Here is a 24,755-nt window from a genome sequence, read left to right on the forward strand (position 1 = left end):
AGCAGCAGGTTGGGTGGGCCTATGCCCGTATGTGACCTCTCTACTTGGTTATGGCTTGTCTTCTCCTGAAAGGACGAAGGAGCATTGATTAGTCCACTCTGTACCTGCAGCGCCATTGCAGCCTGGCCAACCCCACCTGAGGAGCACCTGGCAGGGCACATCTGAGTCATGGCCCTCGAGCCGCAAGGCACTCAATCCAAGCAGCCAGGGCTCACCAACTTTGGCCAGCTCCGGCATGAATGATAGTTGGCGCTCAGGCTCTAGCACCGCTGAAGTCTATGGGGGGGACGACCACACCTTAACACTTCTGCACACTGATCCATGCCAACATGGTACTCACCCTTCCTGAGCGGTCATTGAAGTGCTTCCACTGCTGCACCCATGTGCGTCGCACCACGTTGTGGCAGCTCACTCAGGCTGCCACCTCTTCCCATTCCCCCATGGTGAGGTGCGGTGGCCTCCTCCTCCCATCTCTGCGGACAAGTGTGTCTATCCAGGCAGCCACCACCTCCAGCAGGACAGCGGGACACTCATCGGAAAAGCAGGGGGGCCGAGTGCCTGGACTTGCCCTCTCGCCTGGCATTTGCTGCTGCACTCGAATGTATCACCCGAATGGCAGCCAGACATCCTTTCCTGGCAGACTTTCTAGGCCTGCCTGGGCCTTCTTTATACCGGCTGCCGGGTCGCCACTGAACCTGGCAGCCAACCGGCCCCTGGCCCCGCTGGACCTTTCCTGGCCAGTGACGAGCTGTGTTTCTCACTGGGCGGGCCTTGATTGGCCCACCAGCGTGAAATTGCGGCCGGGGCCCGATCATGGGAGGTGGTTGGTCTCGCGGCCACTCACGCACCCGCCCACCATGACCCCCCCCTCTCCTTCACCTGATTGTCTTCCATTCCGGCCATGGTCCCCTATGTTTGCTTTGACAAGTCCAAGATGTGTAATCTTGAGTGTATCTAGTGCACAACTGGTTAACCATTACATCAACAGATCTGGCTAGGCCATGTCAAGCAGGTTTGGGTTTTACTATCTTCTGCCAAAAACACTTCCTACTCCAGGACCATCTAGCTATGAATTATTTTCTCCCAATGCCGGTATTTTTTAAAGCTGCTCTTCCCTGCCCCTTTAAAGTGCAAGGTATTCATGGACATCTTTGTTATTAAGATTGAGACCATCCATTGTGTTGCCTCTGCTGCATTTTTCCCATCTTTCCTGCAACTTCATGATTGAATCTTTCAATCAGCTTTGGAGGTTAATTCATGAATATAAAAGAAAAAAGCAAAGAAAGATTTACATTTCTGAAGTAGTTTTCATGACTACCAGACATCCCAAAGCATTTTACAGTCAATTAAGTACTTTTGAATTGTAGTCACTGTTATAATGTAGGAAGCATGGCAGCCAATTTGCACACAGCAAATTCCTACAGATATCAGTGCAATAATGACCTGATAATCTGTTTTTGTAATGTTGATTGGGGCATAAATATTGGCCAGAATTTCAGGAATGATACACTGGTTTTTCCTTGAAATAGTGTCATGGCATATTTTACTGCTGAGTATTTCTGGCATTTTCTGTTTTCATTCATGATATGCAACAAGTCAGTTAAAGTTCAAAAAAAGTAAAATACTGTGGATGCTGGGTGCAGTTCATCTAGATGTAGAGTAAATCTCCCCCTGTTATCTCTCAGCACTTGGCTATCTGCTCTAGATTGAGTATTCAGATCCAGTAACCCACCCCCTAGCTTAAAGACTGCTTACAACTGAAGGGAATGTCAGTAATGTGTGTGTTTTTATCACACCACTGATGAGTATATTATAGCAGATAAAAGGTAGTCTTATTGCCAGCTGCTGTCCAGACCAAGTGTGGCATCAAGCAGCCCTATTAAAATAGAAGTCAATGTGAGTCAGGGAAAACATTCCACTGTCTGGAGTCATACAAATCACAAAGAAGATGGTTGTGGTTGTTGGAGAACATCACCTCACCCACAGGTCATCACTGCAGGACACAAAGCAGTACCTTAGAGGCCTGATCATCTTCAGCTGCTTCATCTATGATTTGCCTTTCATCATAAGATCAGAAGTGGGGATGTTTGATGATGTTTACAATTAGTTCCATGTGCATCTTCTCAAATAACGAAGCAGTCCATACCTAGCAAGACCTAGGCAACATTTAGGCTTGGGCTGCTATGTGGTTTGAATGTTACTTGTCACTTAAGTTCCAGACAATAACTACCTCCATCAAGAGAGAGTCTCACCACCCATCCTGACCATTCAATGGCATGACTACTATCACACTGCCCACCATCAATATCCTGGAGGTCACCCATTATCAAGAAAGGTAATTGGACCAGCCAAATAAATACTATGGTTATATGATCAGGTTCAGAAGCCTGGTATTTTTTGCGAGGGACCGCACCTCATTGATACCCCAAAACATTTCAAGGCACGTCAAGAGAATGATGGAATGCATTCCACCAGCCTGGGCAAATGCATCTCCAACAACACTCAAGAAGTTTGACACTATCCAGGACAAAGCAACACTCTTGATTGGCACCCAGTTCACCACCTTAAACATTCTCCCTCCATGAGCGCACAGTGTCGGCTGTGTGTGATTTGCAGATACACCGCAGCAACTTGCCAAAGCCTCTTTCTTCTATGGCATCTCCCAAACTCAGGATCTTTACCACCTAGAAAGGCAAGGACAGCAGGTGCATGGGAACACCGTCACCTCCAAGTTTCCCTCCAACCTAACTTGGAAAAATACTGAGATAAAAACAAACAAAAAGGTCATGAGGACTCGAAACGTCAACTCTTTTCTTCTCCGCCGATGCTGCCAGACCTGCTGAGTTTTTCCAGGTAATTCTGTTTTTGTTTTGGAAAGATACTGCCTTTCCTTCCCTGTTGCTTACTCAAAATCATGGAACTCCCTACCAAGTTGCACCGTGGATGTACCAATCCTACAGCGATTCAAGAAGGTGACTCACCATCTGCCTTCAACTCAGGCTGGTGAACCATTGCTACCCTTGCCAGCAATGCTCATAATCCTGTGAATGAATTTTAAAAATCCACTGGCTTGCCTGTTGCTTTTTCTCCCTCGTCTGCGGATGTAACCATATGGTTTCAAACACCTAGCATCACTTCCTCGTTAGTATAGTGGTTAGTATCCCCGCCTGTCACGCGGGAGACCGGGGTTCAATTCCCCGACGGGGAGTGTGTACCAATTTTCCAATCAGCCTCTTTTAAGCCTTGAAATTTAAAAAAAAATGGGTAAGTCTGTGTTATTAAAATTAAAGCATTTTAAAAAAATGCGGAGTTCTTTTGGCGTGTGCGGCAGTAAAGTTTATTTTCCAGTCTCACCCAGCTGCATATCAGCTCTCTGGAAAGAATTCATGACAAGCCATCAGAACAGGAAATCCAACCGTAACACAGGTATGGTTTGTCCTGATTTCCAGCATCCGCAGTTTTTTTTGTTTTTAATCTATGGTTGGTCCTTTACCCACTGAAATCCGCAGCCATCAATCCCTTCATTCCAACACTGACCAATGAACATGAGCTTCGTTTGCCATTAGCCGCTCTTCAACCAGCATTTCTAAACCGCTGAGTAACCTCGCGGAGGAAATAGCTTAAGGCTGCTGGATGCTCTGAGCAACAGTTTTGATCGCGATCTGCTGGTCAACCGAGCGACATTTTTCCGGCACCCGGGAGTTATCTGAAGTTGGCGAAAGGAATTGATGAGCTGGTGCAGGCTTGCTCAGGTGTGCTGTTCTGACCCAAACTCCACAGCAGATACTCTTCATCCCACCAAACAGAAGTTCACTGAGGAGTCCAGCACGTTATGGGACAAAGACCCCATTGCGCCACGACGTGAGGATATTATTATAGAGCTGTGCGTAACAATCACCCTACCATGCCTATGCCGGCTCTTAAGGAGCTATGCAATTCACGCCACTCTCAAGCTCTTTCCCCATAGTCCTGCAACTTTTACCCTTTCAAATATAGTATAATATCGAAGCACAACATCAGATTCTGGATCACAGTCAAGAGGACCATCTGAACAAATCCCCTGCCTCCAAAAAGTATATTCATGCTCACAAACAGTAAAAAAAAAGGCTGAGGAAACTGAAGGGAAATATTTATGCAGCTGGTTTTCTGCTTTGATTTGTAAATGAACGCTCAGGCTACAGTGAAACACAATTTGCAGTAGCAATAGGAATTCGTAGCTAAAAAATCTATATAGAGACTGGTGTACTCGCCTTGCCTGAACTTTGTAACTTTAGTTCAATATCCCTAATGAATCAAAAAGAAAATAAAACCGTTTGGCCCACTAAAGAGATAATGTTCTGCTCCAACAATTACCAAATCAGCCATTCACTCAGTGATGTTGACATGCACCTCAGAGAATTGCTACAGGACAGAAGGAAGCCATTTGGCCCATTGTATCTGTACCAGCTCTCCAAATGAATATTTCACCTAGTGCCATTCTCCAGCCTTCTCCCCGTAACCCTGCAGATTGTTTTTTTTTAAATACTCATCTAATTCCCCTCTTGAATGCCTTGATTGAACCTGCCTCTGCCATACTCCTAAGGCAGTGCATTCCAGACCTTAACGACTTGCTTTGTGAGAAAATTTTTTCTCATATTGCTTTTGCTTTTTTTTGCCCATTATTTTAAACCTCTGCCCTCTCATTCTTGATCTTTTCGCCTGTGTAACAATTTCCCCCTGTCTACTCGGTCCAGGCCCTTCATGATTTTGAATACTTCTATCAGCTCTCTGCTCAGCCTTCCAGAATCCCAAATTCTCCAATCTATCTTCATAACTAAGGGCAGGATTTTCCAGCCCTGCCCACCACTGGGATTGTCTGGTCCTGCCAAAAGCCAATGGACTTTTGACTAGGCCGTTGAATCTCAGGAATTGAAGATTAATCTCCAGGACACTGCTGTGTGAAATCCTGAAGAAAATTCACTGGGACATTAAAAAAGATTTTTTTTATCATTCTCTTTGAATATTTCTCTTTACCATATATAAAAATATTGAGAATGGGAAAAATAAGGCTGTTTGGCTGACAGTCAAGCATCATTCAATTGGGTAATGACAGTCTTTTTGCTTTTCAATTGGTGTAGGAAAGCAGTGCAACAGAAGGATTGATGTGTGGGCTGACTAATAGCAAGGGTGTGGGGGGAGTCATGTGATGAAATCTCCAGGAATATATTTAATCACAATTGGCAACCCTATCAAGGAACAGCACTTGACCTATCAACTTTACAGACTTCTGGACTCAACAATGAATTCAACTATTTCAGACTGTGGCCTCTGCCTCCAATTTGTTTCCTTTTGTCTTTACAGGTTTTGGTTTTACTGTCTTTCACTCTCTTGGCTTTTGGGTGGCAGCTGCTTATCATTCAGCCATTCACACCTCTTGTTTCTTTACCACACTAGTCATTTATTTTGTGGTTGCTTCCACCCACCTTCCCTTTTGTTCTTTTTCTTCCCCCCACCCCCTCTTTCACATGGTTAAAACCTATTACAATTCTAACTTTTTCCAGTTCTGTTGAAAGGTCATTGACCTGAAATATTAACTCTGTTTCTCTCTCCACAGGTGTTGTCTGACCTGCTGTGTTCTTCCAGCATTTTCTGTTTTTAATTTAATCAATGAAGCTCTGTATCCTCAATAATGTTGTGGAGCCACAACGTTTTGCCACAAAAAAACTATCAATTGTAGAGGAGAGAGGTGATATTAGTACTGAATTAAAGAATGATGTGATATTAAAGGCAAAAGGCTATAACTACCTACCCCAACACCAGTTGCGTTTAAAATGTTGACATTGTAAACTCGATCATTGAAAAGACATCCTTACAAACCAAGGTTCTCCCAAGATCCCTATGGCTCTTAATATGCAAAAAAAATGACAAAATAGAACTGAAAATCACATTCTAGGAATTGAGGTTCAGAAAATGTGGTCCATTCCCCTTTCACTAGCTCTGGTAATAAAGTTAATAAACCATATAGCATACAGTGTCCTGGGCTTTATTAACAGGGACATAGAGCACAAGAGCAAGGAGATTATGCTGAATTTATATAAGACACTCGTTAGACCTCAGATGGAATATTGTGTACAGTTCTGGGTGCCACATTATAGGAAGGATGTGAACACATTGGAGAGAGTGCAGAAGAGGTTTACAAGGATGGTTCCAGGGATGGGAAACTTCAGTTACGAAGATAGATTGGAGAGGTTGGGACTGTTCTCCTTGGAGAGAAGAAGGCTAAGAGATTTGATAGAGATGTTCAAAATCAAGAGGGGGCTGGACAGAATAGATAGGGAGAAGCTGTTCCTAGTCGTAAAAGGATCAAGAACGAGAGGGCACAGATTTAAAGTGATTTGCAAAAGAAGCAAATGTGACATGAAAAAAAACTTTTTCAGACCAATGAGTGGTTTGGGTCTGAAATGCACTGCCTGAAACTGTGGTGGAGGCAGGTTCAGTCAAAGCATTCAAGAAGGCATTAGATGATTATTTGAATAGAAACAATGTGCAGAGGTATGGGGAAAAGGCAGGGCAATCGCACTAGGTCATGATGCTCATTTGGAGAGCCAGTGCAGACACAATGGGCCAAATGGCCTCCTTCTGTGCCGTTAAAACCATGTGATTCTGTAATTAAACTGTATCCTGGAACTGTTATAAAGGTAACTGGGGGACACAGTGATGTATCCATGCAGTGAAATATGAACGAATACCCAGCAAGATCATTATAAAAAGATGTGAGTCCATGGTGGCCAGAAGACTTGCAGCCAAACTGGCATCTGATGCCAGTATTTAACTGCTTGGACAGAATGTTGCACCTTGCTGCGCTGAATTTGGCCTGTTTAGTATGAACGCAATGAGTCATTGATTGGCTCTTCTGGTATATGAGATGTATATGGGTGCTTTTGAGTTTCAAATGAAGCAATATTGCTAGAACAGTTTATATAAAGTTTACATCGCAACTAAGACAGATTTTTGATCTATAAGGGAGTTAAGGGTTATTGGGGGCAGGTATGAAAGTGGGGTTAAGGCCACAATCGGATCAGCCATGACCTTATGTCCTAATGTGCTATTTCTGACTGAAGAATATTAACACTAGATTTAAAAGGATTTATGTTCTATTCATCAGCACCTAAACCTTCCGACATATGATAGGAAAATCATCAAATTTAAATGAATGCAGTTATTAAAATCATAGGGTTCCATCGCTCCAAGATTGGTATGCCACATGCTACTTGCAGAGCAAAAGACCCTGCATAATGCCCAATAATGCCCATTCATCTCCGAATAGTATTACTGAGCTGGGTAATTTCCATTTTCTGCAGATTAAGCACCAGTAGTGATATCAACAAATCTATTTATTTATGCTCAGGATTTGCATCTTTGAGTTGAGGTTTACCAACTAGACAATGCCCTCTGCCCAACTGTACTTTTACAGCACAAGTTGGACATGGGACCAAGGTAGACCAGAATGCTGGCTGGGCTGATCACTGCTCAGAATTTCACCAGTTGGAAGTTTGTGCAAGGGTCTGTGGTGAATACGCCTTCCATCACTCTCCAAACATTGTCCCTTAAATTAGAGACCCAGCTAGTGCCCTGGGGACATGGGTTTTAACCCTGCGACAGCAGTTGGTAGAATTTAAATTGAATTAATTTAGTTAAAGAAAATCTAGGCCTGAATTTTCCTGCAGACGGAGAGGAGAATCCCGTAGTTCCACCCTCAGCCCTGGCTTCTGCCATTTCCACGGGATGGGGGTACATGGTGGGGGGGCGGGGGGCAGGTTCTGAATCACACATCCATGGTACATAGAAGTGGGTGCCCATATAAATCAGCAACTACCTCCACTCATGTGTGATTTTGGTGTGGCAGGTGCCTGAGATCCGACACGTGCGGATTAGATCTGGTTGGAACCGGTTTGAACCTTGTGGATTTGTTTGGATAGCCAGGGCACCCGTTTGGAGAGGTAAGATACCCCTTTGGATATGGTCCCCGGACACCTTTGGGAGAGGTGAGGCACCTTTTGGGAGAAGTGATGCACTGTTTGGTAGAGGTAAGGCACCCTTTGTGGTAGGTCAGGTCCCCTTAAGCAGATATGATTGTGCATAAAAGGTGCATAAACTCACTGGAATTGTGAAAGCTCAAAGAACTGTTAAAGCTGTCAAAGAACGATCAAAACTGTTTGGAACCCTCAAAGCTGTCAAGGGATTTAACTCTGCTAGGATTTACTCTCTCCGAAAGGGTACCCTTGCTGCCTAAATTGATCCACAAGGTTCAGACCCGTTCCCACTGGGTCTAATCTGCAAACTTCAGGTTTCAGATAACCACCTCACCAAAATCACACCTAAATTAAAAAAATGTGTTCAGTTTCAAAAAAAGAAAATCAGTGCCCATTTCACTCTGTCTGTTGACATAAGCCTGAGGGTTGTCATTAAAGGATGTGCGCTGCATGACTGAATTTACGAACATTATCACAGTGGGATACCCATTAAGTGAGCGGTTTGATTGACAGATTCAAGTGGTTATAGAATAGAACTGTTTGTTTTCATGAGAGATTAGTTGAAGGAATTTCAATGTATTCAATGGTATTCTTTATCATTGAGAATTTCTTTTAAAATAGTGACATCATCAATCAACATTATTTTAAGTCAGTATGGCTCCTGGGGTTTACTCATGGTGGTTACTAGGTAAGTTGGCATGGAGAAGATAAGGGGATAGGGTGGTGGGTGAGGGCATGGGTTGGCATGAATTGGCACTAAGTTGGCATAGGGGTATGAGGGGCCATGTGGGGTGGATAGACCATGGTGATATGAGGGACCATCAAGGGTAGAGGGGCATGGGTGGGCATTGGGGTATGAGGCACTATGGGATGGGGGCATGAGGTGGCATAGGTTGGCATGGATGGGGGTTGTGTACAGAAGTGAGGGGGGCTGGGAGGCGAGGGCTGGAGGGCTCTTTTTCGTTTTAATCATTTTAAAATAACTTTAAAAAAGTGCTGGAGCACAGAGGCAGGCCTTCTGTCCAGCCCACATCTGCGCCAGGCATCCTCTGCACTCGTTCTGGGGTTGGCTAACATGATTTCTCATCCAGCCTGCACCCTCAGAATGAAAATCTGACCTTCTGGGCCTCTTTTTCCTGGGTCAGGTTGGTGGAGCCGGGAAATGTCCCACCTGGGCCCTCGTCTCAGTAATGGTAACCATGAAACTATGATTGTCACAAAAAAAATCTGGTTCACTAATGCCTTTTAGCAAAAGAAATCTGCCATCCTTACCTGGTCTGGCCTCTATGTGACTCTAGACCGACAGCAATGTGGTTGACCCTTAACTGCTCTGAAAGGCTATTCGGGAAGTAGGGAAGAGAAGCAAATGTTGGCTTTGCCAGTGAAACCCACATCACAAGAACGAATAATAAATTCATATAGCTCCTTTAATGTAGTGAAATGCCTCAATGTGCTTCACAGGAAGTTCATCAAAGAAAATTTGACACCAAGCATTATGAAGAGTTATGAGGACAGAAGAAGTAAGCTTTAAACAGAGTCTTAAAGGAGGAATGAGGGGAGAGAGGAAATTCCAGAGCTTAGGGCCCAGATAACTGAAGGCACAGCTGAAAATGGTTTTCATCATCAGTAAAGTGATGGAACGGTCATCGACAGTGCAATAACCTGCTCACTGACGCTCTGTTTGGGCTCCGCCAGGGTCACTTAGCTTCTGAACTCTTTACAGTCTTCGTTCAAACATGGACAAAAGAGCTGAACTCCAGAAGTGGGGTAAGAGTGACTGCCCTTGACATCAAGTGTGGCATCAAGGAGTCCTAGAAAAACTGGAGTCAATGGGAATCAAGGGGAGAGCTTTCTGCTAGTTGGAGTCATACCTAGCACAAAGGACGATGGTTGTTGTTGTTGATGGTTAATCATGTCAGGAGTTCCTCAGGGTAGTGTCCTAGGCCCAACCATCTTCAGCTGCTTCATCAATGACCTTCCTTTCAATATAAGATACTGAATCAGTCCATGTCCAAATGTAGCAAGACCTGGACAATATCTAGGCTTGGGCTGACAAGTAGCAAGTAACATTCACGTTACAGCAGTGCCAGGTAATGACCATCTCCAACAAGAGAGAATCTAACCATCACTCCTTGACATTCAATGACATTACCATCGCTGAATCCCCCACTATCAACATCCTGGGGGTTACCAATGACCAGAAACTGAACTGGACTAGCCACATGAATACTATGGCTACAAGAGCAGGTCAAAGGCTAGGAATCCTGCAGCAAGTAACTCACTTCCTGACTCTCCAAAGCCCGTCCAAGGCACAAGTCAAGAGTGTGATGGAATACTCTCCACTTGCCTGGATGAGTGCGGCTCCAACAGCACTCGAGAAGCTCGACACCATCCAGGACAAAGCAGCCCTCTTGATTGGCACCCCTTCGACAAACATTCATTCCCTCCACCACCGACGAACAGTGGCAGCAGTGTGTACCATCTACAAGATGCACTGCAGAAACTCACCAAGGCTCCTTAGGCAACACCTTCCAAACCCATGACCACTACCATCTAGAATGAAAAGGACAGCAGACACTTGGGAACACCACCACCTGGAAGCTCCCCTCCAAGCCACTCACCATCCTGACTTGGAAGTATATCGCCGTTCCTTCACTGTCGCTGGGTCAAAATCCTGGAACTCCTTCCCTAACAGCACTATGGGTGCTGCACTACAGGGACTGCAGCAGTTCAGGAAGGCAGCTCACCACCACCTTCTCAAGGGCAATTAGGGATGGGCAATAAATGGTGGCCTAGCCAGTGAAGTCTACATCCCATAAATGAATTTAAAAAAAGAGTGGCTTCATTGCCACTGCCCCAGGCCTGGCAGGTGCCCAACACTTGCACACAGTGGTATGGCCATCTGCTGGCACAAGTCTAATTAGGGTACATTGCCCAAATCACAGATACTCAAGTAGGGACAGGACAGTAACTATCAGTGCTGCTCACTGTGCCCCACTGTGTACGTCTGAAGAACTTTAGCCCATAAGCTCAATCTTGTGGAATGTAGCTGAATCCAAGTATTAAAGCTGAAGCACATTGTTCTAACTCTACTACAAAATCTCTTGGGCGAATTTTGTTATCTTACAAAAAAATTAACTTCTTAAAACTGCAGTGCACCATAATATTAAATATAATTTCACAGTGGTGAGTCAATTCATATTTCTAAGGCTTGATGTCAAAATATTAAAAATTTCACTAAGGTCAGCAGAATTGTTCATAAGCATAGTCTTACTGTCAATCAAACTGGCAGCTGTGGAATCCATGCAGATAGTTGTACCGTTATACTCACACAAGAATGCAAACTAGCTGGAAAGAGTTAGCTCTGAAATGCTGACAGTCTACCAATACCTTACTCCCAAAGTTATGTCCATTCTGACATGTTTCTGCTCAAACTCAATTGAATATCGGGGAATGCAAAATCTACTGTGAGCTAGAACAATCTGTCAAGTGTTTTAAGTAACTTTTAAAAATGAATTTTGCTTTAAAAATTATTCTTAAGAATTGTAATTTGGTGTAATTTGATTACTGCAGCTGAAAGTGGGTTTATTTTAAAAAAGATTAAAAGCATTTGTAATCACTGTCAATCCACTGTGAGTAACTATTTTAAATGACTGAAAATGACTTTTAAAAAATAGAACCATTTGCTAGTTATATGAATCACAGTAGTTGATTTATTAGTAAATTATATTTAAAAAATTCAAAAGCTTTTAAAAATGCCTATTAATGTCCTTGTGCCCAAAAAATCTAGTTTAACTTTAGAGCCTCCTCAAAAGCCTACAAACGAGCGCAGTTAGCAGTAACTCCCAAGGCTGATCAATTAATTCTAGGCGCATGGTATTTTTTTTGGTCCTGGTCTGCTTCTATCACAAAAGATTGCGAAAACTTGAGTTGTGCTGAATATAACTTGCGCTTAGAATTTCACAGCGTTTTATGAATGATGGGTGAGTTGCACGGAAAGAACAAGCTCAGCAGAAATTGTGATGGTTCCGCTCACCACTGTAGCTGCTAGATACCTGAAATGTGTTGCAGAGATCATTGAAGTTGCTCCAGTGCATCAGCCATTGACACTAATCTGTGCATCTGTAACTTGGGTACAAATGATTTAAATGTGCCTAAAAGAACCAGTCAATAAATGAATCCAACCATTATCGTCACATTTTAAAATGTACAAAATGGCCCTAAAAATGGTTTTATCTTCGAACTTAACTTGGATGTTCTAAATTTTGGTTTTAATGCTTTTTGAATTTAAAACTTCAATAGATAAAAATCAATCCTGGAGCAAGAAGTCATGCAATGAGTTTTTATTTGATATGTTGCATTGTCATGTTTTAATTTAGCTGTGACTTATGTGCCACACTTGGGCCATTACTGTGAACTGACTTTTGCCTGACTAATTGGATTAGTTTTGACTGGACTAGTAGTATAACAGTTATAGGCTGCTGTCATTTAAGGCCACCATGCAACATAATAGAAGTGACTAATTTGTTGTGATTGTGAGCATATTTCATTCAAGTATTGTTTATGAAGCTTAAATAGCCATAGGCTTTGACTGTCACTTATAGTTAAGTACAACTCGGGTATCAATCCTGACAAAGGTCAAACAATTGTCAACATTTGCGCTTTCTTAAAATATTCATTAGTTATTGAAAGCGATAAAACTGGAGTGATTTCTTTCTATTTGCCACAATTAAGCAGGTGTAATTTTTGTTAAAATATTTACTGAGTTTTACTGCTAATTAATGGCTTCCTTTTCATTTGCACCATAAAGATCCTGCTTGTAAAAGCCATTGGAAATAGGTAGCAATGTGTTCCTGTGCACACTTTTATACTAGCCTGGTTATATTATATTATTTTTAATCAGTAATGCCAGATAGAAATAAGCATAAAGAAGAAACATATTATCTAAATAGTGAGAGATTGCAGAGTTCTGCGACGCAGAGGGATCTAGGTGTCCTTGTGCATGAATCATAAAAGGGTTAGTATGCAGGTGCAGCAAGTAATTAGGAAAGCTAATATAATGTTATAATTTATTGCAAGGGGAATTGAATAGAAAAGTAGAAAGGTTATGCTTCAGCTATACAGGACATTGGTGAGACCACATCTGGAGTACTGTATGCAGTATTGGTCTCCTTATTTAAGGAAGGATGTAAGTGCATTGGACCCAGTTCAAAGAAGGTTTGCTAGACTATTATCTGGAATGGGTGGGTTGTCTTATGAGGAAAGGTTGGACAGGCTAGGCTTGTATCCACTGGCGTTTAGAAGAGTAAAAGGTGACTTGATTGAAATATATAAGATCCTGAGGGGCCTTGACAGGGTGGATGTGGAAAGGATCTGCCTTCTTGTGGAAGAATCTAGAATTGGAAGGTTACTGTTTAAAAATAAAGAGTTACCTATTTAAGACAGAGATGAGGATATTTTTTTCTCTCAGAGGTTTCTGAGTCTTTGGAGCTCTCTTCCTCAAAAGGCGGTGGAAGCAGAGCCTTAATATTTTTAAGGCAGAGCTAGATACATTCTTGATAAGCAAGGGGGTGAAAGGTTGTCAGGGGTAGGTGTGAATGTGGAGTTGAGGTTACAATTATATTAGCCATAATCTTATTGAATGGCAGAGCAGGCTTGAGGGGCCGAGTGGCCTATTCCCTCCTAATTCGTATGTTCATATGTAAGAACTGATCGCATTTCAGCCATGGGAAAATCCCTCACAGTGTTCTTACCTCTTTGATTTTTCTTTAACCAGAAAAGAGGTTCTTAATTGCCAGTTATTGGTTCTGTTTAAAACAGATTAGGCTTTATTTTTATACAGCTTTGACTGCTTAAAGGGAACTATTTCTTGCTGAGTTTCTCAAGTTTTACTATGAATCACAGCTTTACAATGTTTCTTGTCCATTTTATCAGGCATTGACCCAGCATGGTCACTCATTCCAAACACTAATTGACTCTACTTCAACCGCTAACTGATGCCAGCTCCCAATTGTAAAATCAAATTGAAATTTCATTGACTCATGACACCAATGTATACAGTTCATCATCATATGGTTTTAATTTTGATTTTTATCCCTTCTGCACCCACTGAAATTCCTGAACCTTCTCAAGGACCATGGTACTGACCTAACTAGGGATATCCCCAAATTCTGATCTTGTCTTAGGTGAAGAGTGCTGCTAACTTCAATTTCATTTCTCAATGAAAGTAGAACAAAATAGACTCCCCCAAGTTCTCTGGAAACAAAGACAAGACTTACTCCCTGTTCCCCTTCACAACAAAAATAAAAACACCTGGAAAAACTCGGCAGGTCTGACAGCATCTGCGGAGAGGAACATAGTTAACGTTTTGAGTCCATATGAATCTTCAAAAGAACTAAGGAAAAATAGAAGAGAGGTGAAATATAAGCAGGCTTGGGGGGGTGGGTGTGATAGTAGAGCTGGATAGAGGGCCAGTGATAGGTAGATTGCCAAAAGATGTCATAGCCAAAAGGACAAAGAGGTATTGACAGTGGTGATATTAGCTAAGAAATGTGCTAATAGGTGACATTAATGGTAGAAAGAAGGACGTGGAAGGTACAGGTAGCCCTAGTGGGGGTGGGGTGGGGGGAAGGGATCAAAATAGGCTAAAAGGTAGAGATAAAACAATGGATGGAAATACATTTAAAAATAATGGAAATAGGTGGGAAAAGAAAAATCTATATAAATTATTGGAAAAAAGTGGGATTGGAAAGGGGGTGGGGATGGAGGAGAGAGTTCATGATCTAAAATTGTTGAACTCAATATTCAGTCCGGAAGGCTGTAAAGTGCCTAGTCGGAAGATGAGGTGCTGTTCATCCAGTTTGCATTGAGCTTCACTGGAACATTGCAGCAGGCCAAGGACGGACATGTGGGCATGGCAGCAGGGTGGAGTGTTGAAATGGCAAGCAACAGGGTGGTCTGGGTCATGCTTGCGGACAGACCGAAGGTGTTCCGCAAAGCAGTCACCCAGTCTGTGTTTTGTCTCTCCAATGTAGAGGAAATCGCATTGGGAGCAGTGAATGCAGTAGACTAAATTGAGGGAAGTGCAAGTGAAATGCTGCTTCACTTGAAAAGAGTGTTTGGGCCCTTGGATGGTGAGGAGAGGGGAAGTAAAGGGGCAGGTGTTGCACCTTCTGCGGTTGCATGGGAAGGTGCCGTGGGAAGGGGTTGAGGTGTAGGGGGTGATGGAGGAGTGGACCAGGGTGTCCCGGAGGGAACGATCCCTGCGGAATGCCGCCAGGGGGGTGAAGGGAAGATGTGTTTGGTGGTGGTACCATGCTGGAGTTGATGGAAATGGTGGAGGATGATCCTTTGAATGTGGAGGCTGGTGGGATGTTAAGGCAGGACAAGGGTGACCCCATCATGGTTCTGGGAGGGAGAGGAAGGTGTGAGGGCAGATGCACGGGAGATGGGCTGGACATGGTTGAGAGTCCTGTCAACCATCGTGGGTGGAAAACCTCGGTTAAGGAAGAAGAAGACATGTCAGAGGAACTGTTTTTGAAAGTGGCATCATCAGAACAGATGCGATGGAGGCAAAGGAACTGAGAGAATGGGAAGGAGACCTTACAGGAAGCGGGTTGTGAGGAGCTGTAATCGAGGTAGCTGTGGAGCCGGTAGGCTTGTAATGGATATTGGTGGACAGTCTATCATCAGAAATTGAGACAGAGAGGTCAAGGAAGGGAAGGGAAATGTCAGAGATGGATCATGTGAAAATGATGGAGGGGTGGAAATTGGAAGCAAAATTAATAAATTTTTCCAGGTCCAGACGAGAGCATGAAGCAGCACCGAAGCAATCATCGATGTATCGGAGAAAGAGTTGTGGGAGGGGGCCGGAGTCGGACTGGAACAAGGAATGTTCCACATACCTCATAAAGAGAAAAGCATAACTGGGGCCCATGCGGGTACCCATAGCCACACCTTTTATTTGGAGGAAGCGAGAGGAGTTTAAGGAGAAATTGTTCAGTGTGAGAACAAGTTCAGCCAGACAGAAGAGAGTAGTGGTGATGGGGATTGTTTGGGCCTCTGTTCGAGGAAGAAGTGGAGAGCCCTCAGACCATCCCGTTGGGGGATGGAGGTGTAAAGGAATTGGACATCCATGGTGAAGAGGAGGCAATTGGGGCCAGGGAACTGGAAATTGTTGATATGATGTAGGGTGTCAGAGGAATTACGGATGTAGGTGGGAAGGGACTGGACAAGGGGAGAGAGAAGGGAGTCAAGATAGCAAGAAATGAGTTCCACGGGGCAGGAACAGGCTGACATGATCGGTCTGCCAGGACAGTCCTGTTTGTGGATTTTGGGTAGGAGGTAGAAGCGGGCTGTCCGAGGTTGGGAGACTGTGCGGTTGGAAGCTGTGGAAGAAAGATCTCCAGAGGAGATGAGGTCAGTAACAGTCCTGGAAACAATGGCTTGATGTTCAGTGGTGGGGTCATGGTCCAGGGGGAGGTAGGAGGAAGAGTCTGCGAGTTGATGCTCAGCCTCTGCGAGGTAGAGGTCAGTGAGCCAGACACCAACAGCACCACCCTTGTCAGCAGGTTTGATGACAATGTTAGAGTTGGACCTGAGAGAACGGAGTGCAGCAAGTTCAGAGAGAGACAGGTTAGAGTGGGTGAGAGGAGCAGAGAAGTTGAGGCCAGGATAGATGTCACGCACATTTAAAGAGGTCACTTAAACATAAGTGGTTATCTAGGGAGGCAAAATTTTCCCTGTCTATGGGAAATAACTTCTAAATAGTTGTCTGCCTGTGGAGGGCGGGGTGGGGTGGAACATGGGGTGGAGGTGAAAAGGCATGGAGGTGAAGTTATAAGTGTTGGGCCAAAAGGAAGGTCAATCCAAAGTCAAGCAACAATATATGTTCATGGGGAACATGACTTAGTGGTATAACATCTGATCCCATGCCTGATGGCTGATGAAGCAGTTATGCTGCTGCATCATGTTGATGCAGGGGAGGCTTTGTCTTGTTTGGTACTCCACACAAAATGACACTGCACCTGCTAGGTTCAACATTACACTGTATCTGGAGAAGCTGGAAACAACTGTAGAGAGAAGATGACATATTTTAAGGAACCTGAGATAGTAAAAGTACCCACCAATACCATGTACCAAGTAGATAATCCCAAGATGACATACACAAAATGTTGCTAGTTATTCTGTTCCAACTTTATTGTTCATCCATGCCCTTCCATAAGTTTAAGTTCTTTCCTAGCATCTTATAGTTAGAAATATTTAATCAGGGCAGCTTACAACTGAAAGCATGTCATACATATTTAGGTAATTAGCCCTAATCACGTAGACATCTCTCTCTATTAGAGAAAGACAACTGGTTAAACAGCTTGAGGGACACCACGCTTATTTGAGCATGGGGCAGGCAAGGAGGCAGGTCCCAAGTCTACCTTAGCCAGTACAGGAATTGAACGCACAATGTTGGCAGTACTGTGAACCACATGGTAGCCATCTAGCCAACTGAGCAAATGAGCCCTACTGCCCCTCCGGAACAGCTTCAAGGGCTTCACTTATCAAACTACTACAGCACAAACATGATCACCTAAAAAAGACTTTGGGTTGAGAGTATGGCAGCTACTAGTGATGCCTTGTAATTTGGGAATTGCAGTGATGCAGTATCATTGAGCAACTATGTTACGCTACTCCATAGGAAAGATTAAAGTTCTAACTATGTATGCAAAGGCATCAGCTAATGCTTACATGAGCAGTACATGTTAGCCAGGAATGAGCCAGCTAGACTGGCTGAGGGTAGTGGTAACTTTACTACTGTATGTTGCTATATAGCCTGAATGTGCCTTTTCTGCAGATAGGAGAAGTGTGCAACTGGTTTACTGCTATTCCAGATGAAAATAAGAACATTCTCCTTGATTACTGGCAAGTAACTGTACTAAAGTCCGCAAATGCAGTTTGATGCCTGCTGGCTTGCTTCCCTCCAACCTGAACTTCCTCAACTATGACATACTCCATTTGAGGCACGCTAAAAACAGACTTAAGGAGCAAAAGAAAACCAGTTTTCCCCAAAGTTTAAAAAATAATAAACATTTTTGTAATATGGAAAAAAGCCTAACAAAAAACTTGTAAATAACGGTAAACATTATGGGGGGGAATCGTCCAAGATTTGTATCAAGTGCGGTAGCGGGTGGGAAAAAGGATGTTTTACCAGCTGGCTGCAATGGTGGCTTTTCACACCGTATCGTCCACTTCCTGCCTCATTAATTATGCAGCCACAGGAATCACACCGTCTCGCTGGTGGGCAGCCTCTGAAATGCCAGCCAACTCTCACCACACCATTTCCTCACTACCAAATCTAAATCAAAACGCCAAATCTAAACTGCAGCCATGCACACAGTTCTCAAGCTTGCCGACCAGGACTGGTCCAGTGGAGACATGGCCCTGAAAGCCAGGAAGAGTTCAGTGACCCATCACTGGAATGGCTTTTGGAGGCCCGCAGTTATGACCTCCACCCCCACTCTGGCTGCAGGAGGCCCAGCAATCTCACCACTCCAGCTTGGTAGGCGATGGCAGTGGTGGTCAGTGCCAACGCTGCACAGAAGAGGTTGGTCACCATGTGCAAAAAGAGGATGACTGATCTCATCCATGCTGCCAGGGGGTAAAGCAACCGTTTCATCACTATAAACTCAGACAGTCACAAGATCATCATACATCCACTGGCAGCTCACTCACTGCCAGCTCAAGGAACACCACCATTCATTCTCTCACACATATCCTCACATCTCCATCTGGCCTCATCTCGTCTGGAAACTGCCTCCTCAGCCTGTACCATCTTGAGGCCACTTGCACAGATCAACATGTGCCCCTACTCACGTCCTGGGATACACCCCTTCCCAGTACAGCCTTCGTCCTGCAGCATCTTCCCTTGTCTGAGGCTATTTCCCCATCCCCAATTCCCCAAGCAAGCCCTAGCCATACAGCCGTTGAAAAGCTTAAAGCTTTTATGACTGGTCTGGTGGGTAGAGACCCGTCCGTGAGCCCCCCTGTGAGTGATGTGGCACTGATGACTGTGAGTGCTGCCCGTAGCAAGGTAGGCAAACAAACCTCGAAGTCCTGAGCGAAGCGCAGCTCGCTGGGTGCCTGTTGCTTATGTACAGATGTGAAACACGCCGACGTGCCCTGATGATCCAGCGTGGAAGGATGATTCCGACGAGCAGGGACTTTTATTATATGCAAATGTATTAAAATGACGTTCCTAACCTCCTGTGGTTGGTGGAGCAAACGATCGCAAACCGGTTTCGCGACTTCGTGAAACCGGTTTTTGGCCTTCCTGCCATATTGCCTACTCATGCCCGCCATGATGCCTGATGCTAATGGGGATGGAAAATTCCGGCCTATGCAATACAACATGGGTCAAAGCAGCTTACACCATTACACCTCCGTTGGTCCCATTCCAAATAAGTCACACAAAAAATAAAGCAAATGTGGGGCATATCAGTGATACTAGATATTTTGGAGTAAATTTCCTCATGCCCATTCTCTGTGAAGAAACTGTAAATGATTGTCCAAAGAATAATTATGATTTTGTACAAGCTGCAAAGGAAATCTCTCTCTGTCGGTTTCATTTTTAAATATTGAAGCAAGTCAATCAACTTCATCTTATCATGTGAAACCAAAAAATACAGTGACAGTTAATAGGTTGTAATTTGTAGATTCCAAATCTTTAAGTAACAGTGCAGCCCTAACCTCTCCATCCCAGTGGACAGTTATGTTCTATTAAACCATTTCCTGTTTGTTCCTGGCTAATTCCTCTGCCTGTCAGAGCTGTGTTCCTTCAAGTATGACCCTCTAATTCTAGATGATATTATCATTCCTGCCACTGTGCCATGCCCTGGTGCTGTTCATTCTGGTTTATTTAGCTTTCTATATGAGACTGAATCCTCTCGTCACAGACTAAATCCTTAGTAAATCTGTCCACCAAGTGACTGCAGAATCATGTATTCATCATCCATTTGCACCAACCACAATGTTCTGTAAAATTATGACAAAGGCTCCTCTTTTAACAAAACACGAGGACCTACTATATCACAAATAAAACACCGAGAGGATTTGGTGAAGGGGGGAGGGGGGAGGGCAGGGGGAAGGAGGAGTCACCACTTACCACAATCTACACTGGTCCAGACTTCCAGACACACAAATACTGCAGCTTCTGGAACAAGTCAGAAGTTGGATATTCTGCAGCTAAAGAGTTCAACACTCGCTTTCCAAAAGGCTTTCCAGCAAGGCAAATGGAATGTTGGCCTTTATTGCAAGGGGGTGGGGGGGTAGAATTTAAAAGTAGATAAGTCTTGCAACAGCTGTACAGAGTATTGGTGAGACCACACCTGGAATATTGCATGCAGTTTTAGCCTCCTTACTTAAGGACGGATATACTTGCACTGGAAGTAGTTCAGGGAAGGTTCACAAGATAACCCCTACATCCCAGGAATCAGTCTAAAGATTTAGCAGGGTTGCCTTAAACTCATGGGAGTTTAGAAGAATTATGTGGTTTTATTGAAACATAAAAGATCCTGTGGGGGCTTGACAGGGTAGAGACTGAGAGGATGTTTCCCCTTATGGAAAAATCTAGAGCTCAGCTTAAAAATAAGGGGGTCTCCCATTTAAAACTGAAATGAGGAGAAATTTCTTCTCTGAGAGCTGTTAGTCTTTGGAATCCTCTTCCCCAGAGAGAAATGGAAGTGTAGTCATCGAATATATTCATGGCTGAGTTAGACAGATTTTTGATCTACAAGGGAGTCAAGGGTTATGTGGGGTAGGCAGGAAAGTGGAGTTAAGATCACGGTTGATCTGATTGCAGCCTTATTAAATGGCGGAGCAGGCTCGTTGAGCCAAATGACCTACTCCTGCTTCTATTTTTTATGACCTTATGAGCCATAAGTCAGGACTGTGATAGAACACTCTGCACTTGCCTGGATGGATGCAGTTGCATCAAAATTCAAGAAGCTGGCTACTATCCAGGACCAGGCAGTCCATTTGTGCGGCAGCGCATCCACCAGTTTAAACATCCAATTCTTCCATCAGTGGTGGATCATGACTGCAGTGTGTACTATACAAAATGCACTGCAGCAATTTGCCAAGGTTCCTTCATCAGCACCTCTCCTATCGGCAATCGCCACAACTTAGAAGGACTAGGGTAATTGGTACACGAGAACACTATCACCTGCAAGTTCTGCTCCTCAGGTCACACATAATTTTGACTTCAAAATATAGTGCACGTTCCTTCATTGTCGCTGGGTAAAAATCCTGAAACTCTCTGTGGAATAGAACTGCGGGAATGTCTTCACCACATAAATTGCAAAGATTCAAGATGAAGGCCCTCCACAACCTTCACAAAAGCAGCTAGCATTGGCAATAAGCTCCAGTGACATACTTATCCTGAGAATGAAATAAATCTAGGATAATGGTTTTATGTTCCTGGACTAGCAATCCAGAGGCCTGGATTAATGATCTGGAAACAAAATGTCAAATCCCACCATGGAGGCTGGGGAAATTAAATACAGTTAATTAAATAAATCTGGAATTTGAAAAAAAGTGAAAGTAATGCCAGCAATGAACTACTGGATCATAAAACCCAATTTGGTTCATTAATGCCCTTTAGAGAAGGAACTCTGTTCTTAGTTGGTTTGCTTTACACAGCAATGTGGTTGACTGTTAATGTGTCCTTTGAAAAGGCCTAGCAAGCTATTCAATTAAGGCAATCAGGGGATGGGCAGTGGTTGTATTGTTTTAATTTCTGCCAGCTCTATTTGATTTTTGTCAGATCTTAATTTTAATTAACACAACAGATTAAATGGAAAACCTCATTACCCCCATGAAGTGCACTGCACTGGACCTGAACCCACTCATATTTTCAGATTCAGGTCCTTTCAGTTGGCTTGACATAGGAACAGAAGTAAACTGTTCAACCCCTCAAGCCTGTTTTGCCATTCTGAGATCATGACTGATTTGCATCTTAACTTCATCCACCCGCCTTGACTCCATATCCCCTAATAACTTGGCTAACATGCCCTTGACATAAGTGCAAAAACAGCAGTCAAAAAATACCTATCTTCAGGCTGACTCCAACACTTTGCACTTTGTTATAAAAACGGAAAATGCCGGAAAAACTCAGCGGGTCTGGCAGCATCTGTGGCGAGAGAAACTGTTAACGTTTCGAGTCCGTGAGACTCTTCTTCAGAGCTCAGTTTGCACTTTGTGATGTATGCAAACAATGAATCTAATTACTGCTGGGCACCGCTATGCTTGGATATTTGACCAGTTAGAGACCTAGGAAAATGAAGTGAGTCATCATGCCCAGACCATTACAATGTATTTCCAAGTTTGAGCCTATATATACCCCCAGGAATTTCCAAGGGCAGCAAACAGCAATGAGGACCTTATCACTGGTTTCCACTCCCTTTATATTCTGCTCTGTTCTTCACTGGGGAACAAGTATTGCTTAGAGGCAAAGCGAGGGAAAAATCAGCCCCAAGACATCAGCCATTTTAATGCAACAGGGACACTTTGTTCCAGCAAAATGCGTGACACCAGATCCCATCAGCACAATAGGTCCCTGAATCTTGAGCCCAAATGGGAAAACTATGCGGACCAATCAGTTAGCCAAGGTCACAAAAACCAAGCCAGCAGTGCCCTCACTCACACAGAGATCAAGGTAAGATTAATATTTTATTTCACCAATCCCTTTGATTTCTTGGACAGCCATAAGACACCAGGCCTATGGACCTCATTGCCCATCAGCAGATGCCCTTGAGAAGGTGGTGATGAGTTGCCTTGTACTGCTGCAGACAGGTGGTAAAGGCGCTCCCACAAATGTATGTTGGGAAGGGAATCGAAGGCTTTGACCCAGTGACAATGAAAGAATGGCAATATATTTCCAAATCAGGATAGCATGTGACGAGGAGGTGGTGACGTGTTCCCAAGCAACCTTGTCTTTCAGGGTGGTAGAGGTCAAAGGGTTGGGAGATGATAAACTATTTTCTCAGAGTAGTGGATTTGTGGAACAAGTCTCCAAAGCAATTAATAGTATTTTAATGAATTCTTTTTAAAAAAAGGGGGTGGATGAATATTTGGGATGGGGTGGGTGGGGATGGGGGTTGGTGAGCATTGCCTTTTTGCATAACATGTTATCATAAGGCAGTCTTTGGAGAACATGTTTATGACAGTGTTACACTTAGCAACCAGAGGGATTATTCCTTACAGCTGGGATTGGGATTGAAAGATAGAAGGACAAATACAAATGTAAATAAGAAATTTTTGTGGAAGATCTTCACTCGTGTGCTACTGGAACCATAGAAATGACACGTCAAGGGAAGTGATCTGTCAGGGATAAATAATGTAGCTTGCAAGGTCAGGGAGATGTATTTAATATACATTCAATAACAACTCTGTACTAACCATTAGAAAATGTTATGGATGGCTTCCTAAAGCATGCCTGGATGAATATTTAATATCTGGATTACATTCAAAAGGAAGTTAATTTATCCCTTTGCAGCCAGGATGTCCTTTCAAATTTCGTTAACATAGCACAAAATTGTCCCAGATTTTCATAAAGTGCAGCTGCGGGCAGGAAAAAAAAGTCATTTCTTCAGCTGCGTGGCGGGTTTTCGCACTGTATCATCCCATTCCCGATGCATCCCGCCTCATTAATGATGCAATCACAGGAAACACTCTGGACCGTTGACGGGCAGGCTCGGATTTGCCCGCCTCACCGTTACCTCAGTGCTTCCTTGCTCCGGGCACCATATTTAAAGTGCACCAGAGCGCATGCCTACTTTATGTCCACAGGCCAGGACTGCTCCAGGTGACAGATGGCCCCGAAAGCGAAGAGGACGGCAGCCCCCAAATTTAGTGAGGCGTTCGCCCTGGGGCGCCTGCTAGGGGCAGTGGAAGGCCGCCGAGATGTCCTCTACCCCCCCATCTGGCCACAGGAGGTTCACCAGAGTCACCAATCTGACTTGGGAGACAGTGGCAGCGGTGGTCAATGCCAATGGGGCACAGAGGAGGTCAGCCATCCGTTGCAGGAAGAGGATGAATGCTCTCATTCATTCCACCAGGATAAGTCAACCACCTCGTCACTTTCAACTCTCAAACCCATCACACATCCACAGGTATCTCACACCTCAAGGGACAACACCGCTAACTCTCACACACACCCTCACATCTCCATCAGGCTCATATCCTCTGGAGCTCACATCCTCATCCTGTCCATGACTCTGCTCACCACACAAACATTCCATGTAGTAACAAGCATTCTCCTCACACTCTCCATCAGTTTTCTTGCAGGAGAAGCTAGCTCACAACAGCAGGGAGAGGTCAATTTTCAGGGTTGGAATGCCCCACATTAGGCCCCTCACTGACTGAGGAGCTTGCCGTTGCGCTGACTGGTGAGGACGTGGACATTGCCTGTGGTGACAGAGAGTTCAGCCACGAACACCCACGTGAGGGTCCTGCACCACATCATCTCTCTCACTGCGACTGTGAGTGCTCTATCTCCTGCTTTTGACTCTGCTGCCATGCACTAATTCTCTCTACTTTGGTTTACAGGGAGCTCTGCCAAGCGACTGACCCCTTCAGCCAGCCAGTCCCTCAGCTCCATCCAGGCCCTCGCTTCCAGCCAAGAAGACACTGCCTCCGTTGAAGAATTGGAAATTAGCAGCCTGGAAGACCCGTCACAGTGCTTACCCACACCCTCCA

General features: G+C 44.1%; 1 non-coding gene across 1 annotated transcript; it reads left to right on the plus strand.

Moving 5' to 3' along the window:
- Positions 1-3,136: 3,136 nt before the first annotated feature.
- Positions 3,137-3,208, plus strand: trnad-guc. Its single transcript has one exon. It is a non-coding gene; the product is annotated as a tRNA-Asp (tRNA).
- Positions 3,209-24,755: the final 21,547 nt, after the last annotated feature.

The sequence above is a fragment of the Carcharodon carcharias genome, chromosome 21 (genome assembly GCF_017639515.1).
Source record: "Carcharodon carcharias isolate sCarCar2 chromosome 21, sCarCar2.pri, whole genome shotgun sequence".
In the NCBI taxonomy this organism is placed as follows: domain Eukaryota; kingdom Metazoa; phylum Chordata; class Chondrichthyes; order Lamniformes; family Lamnidae; genus Carcharodon; species Carcharodon carcharias.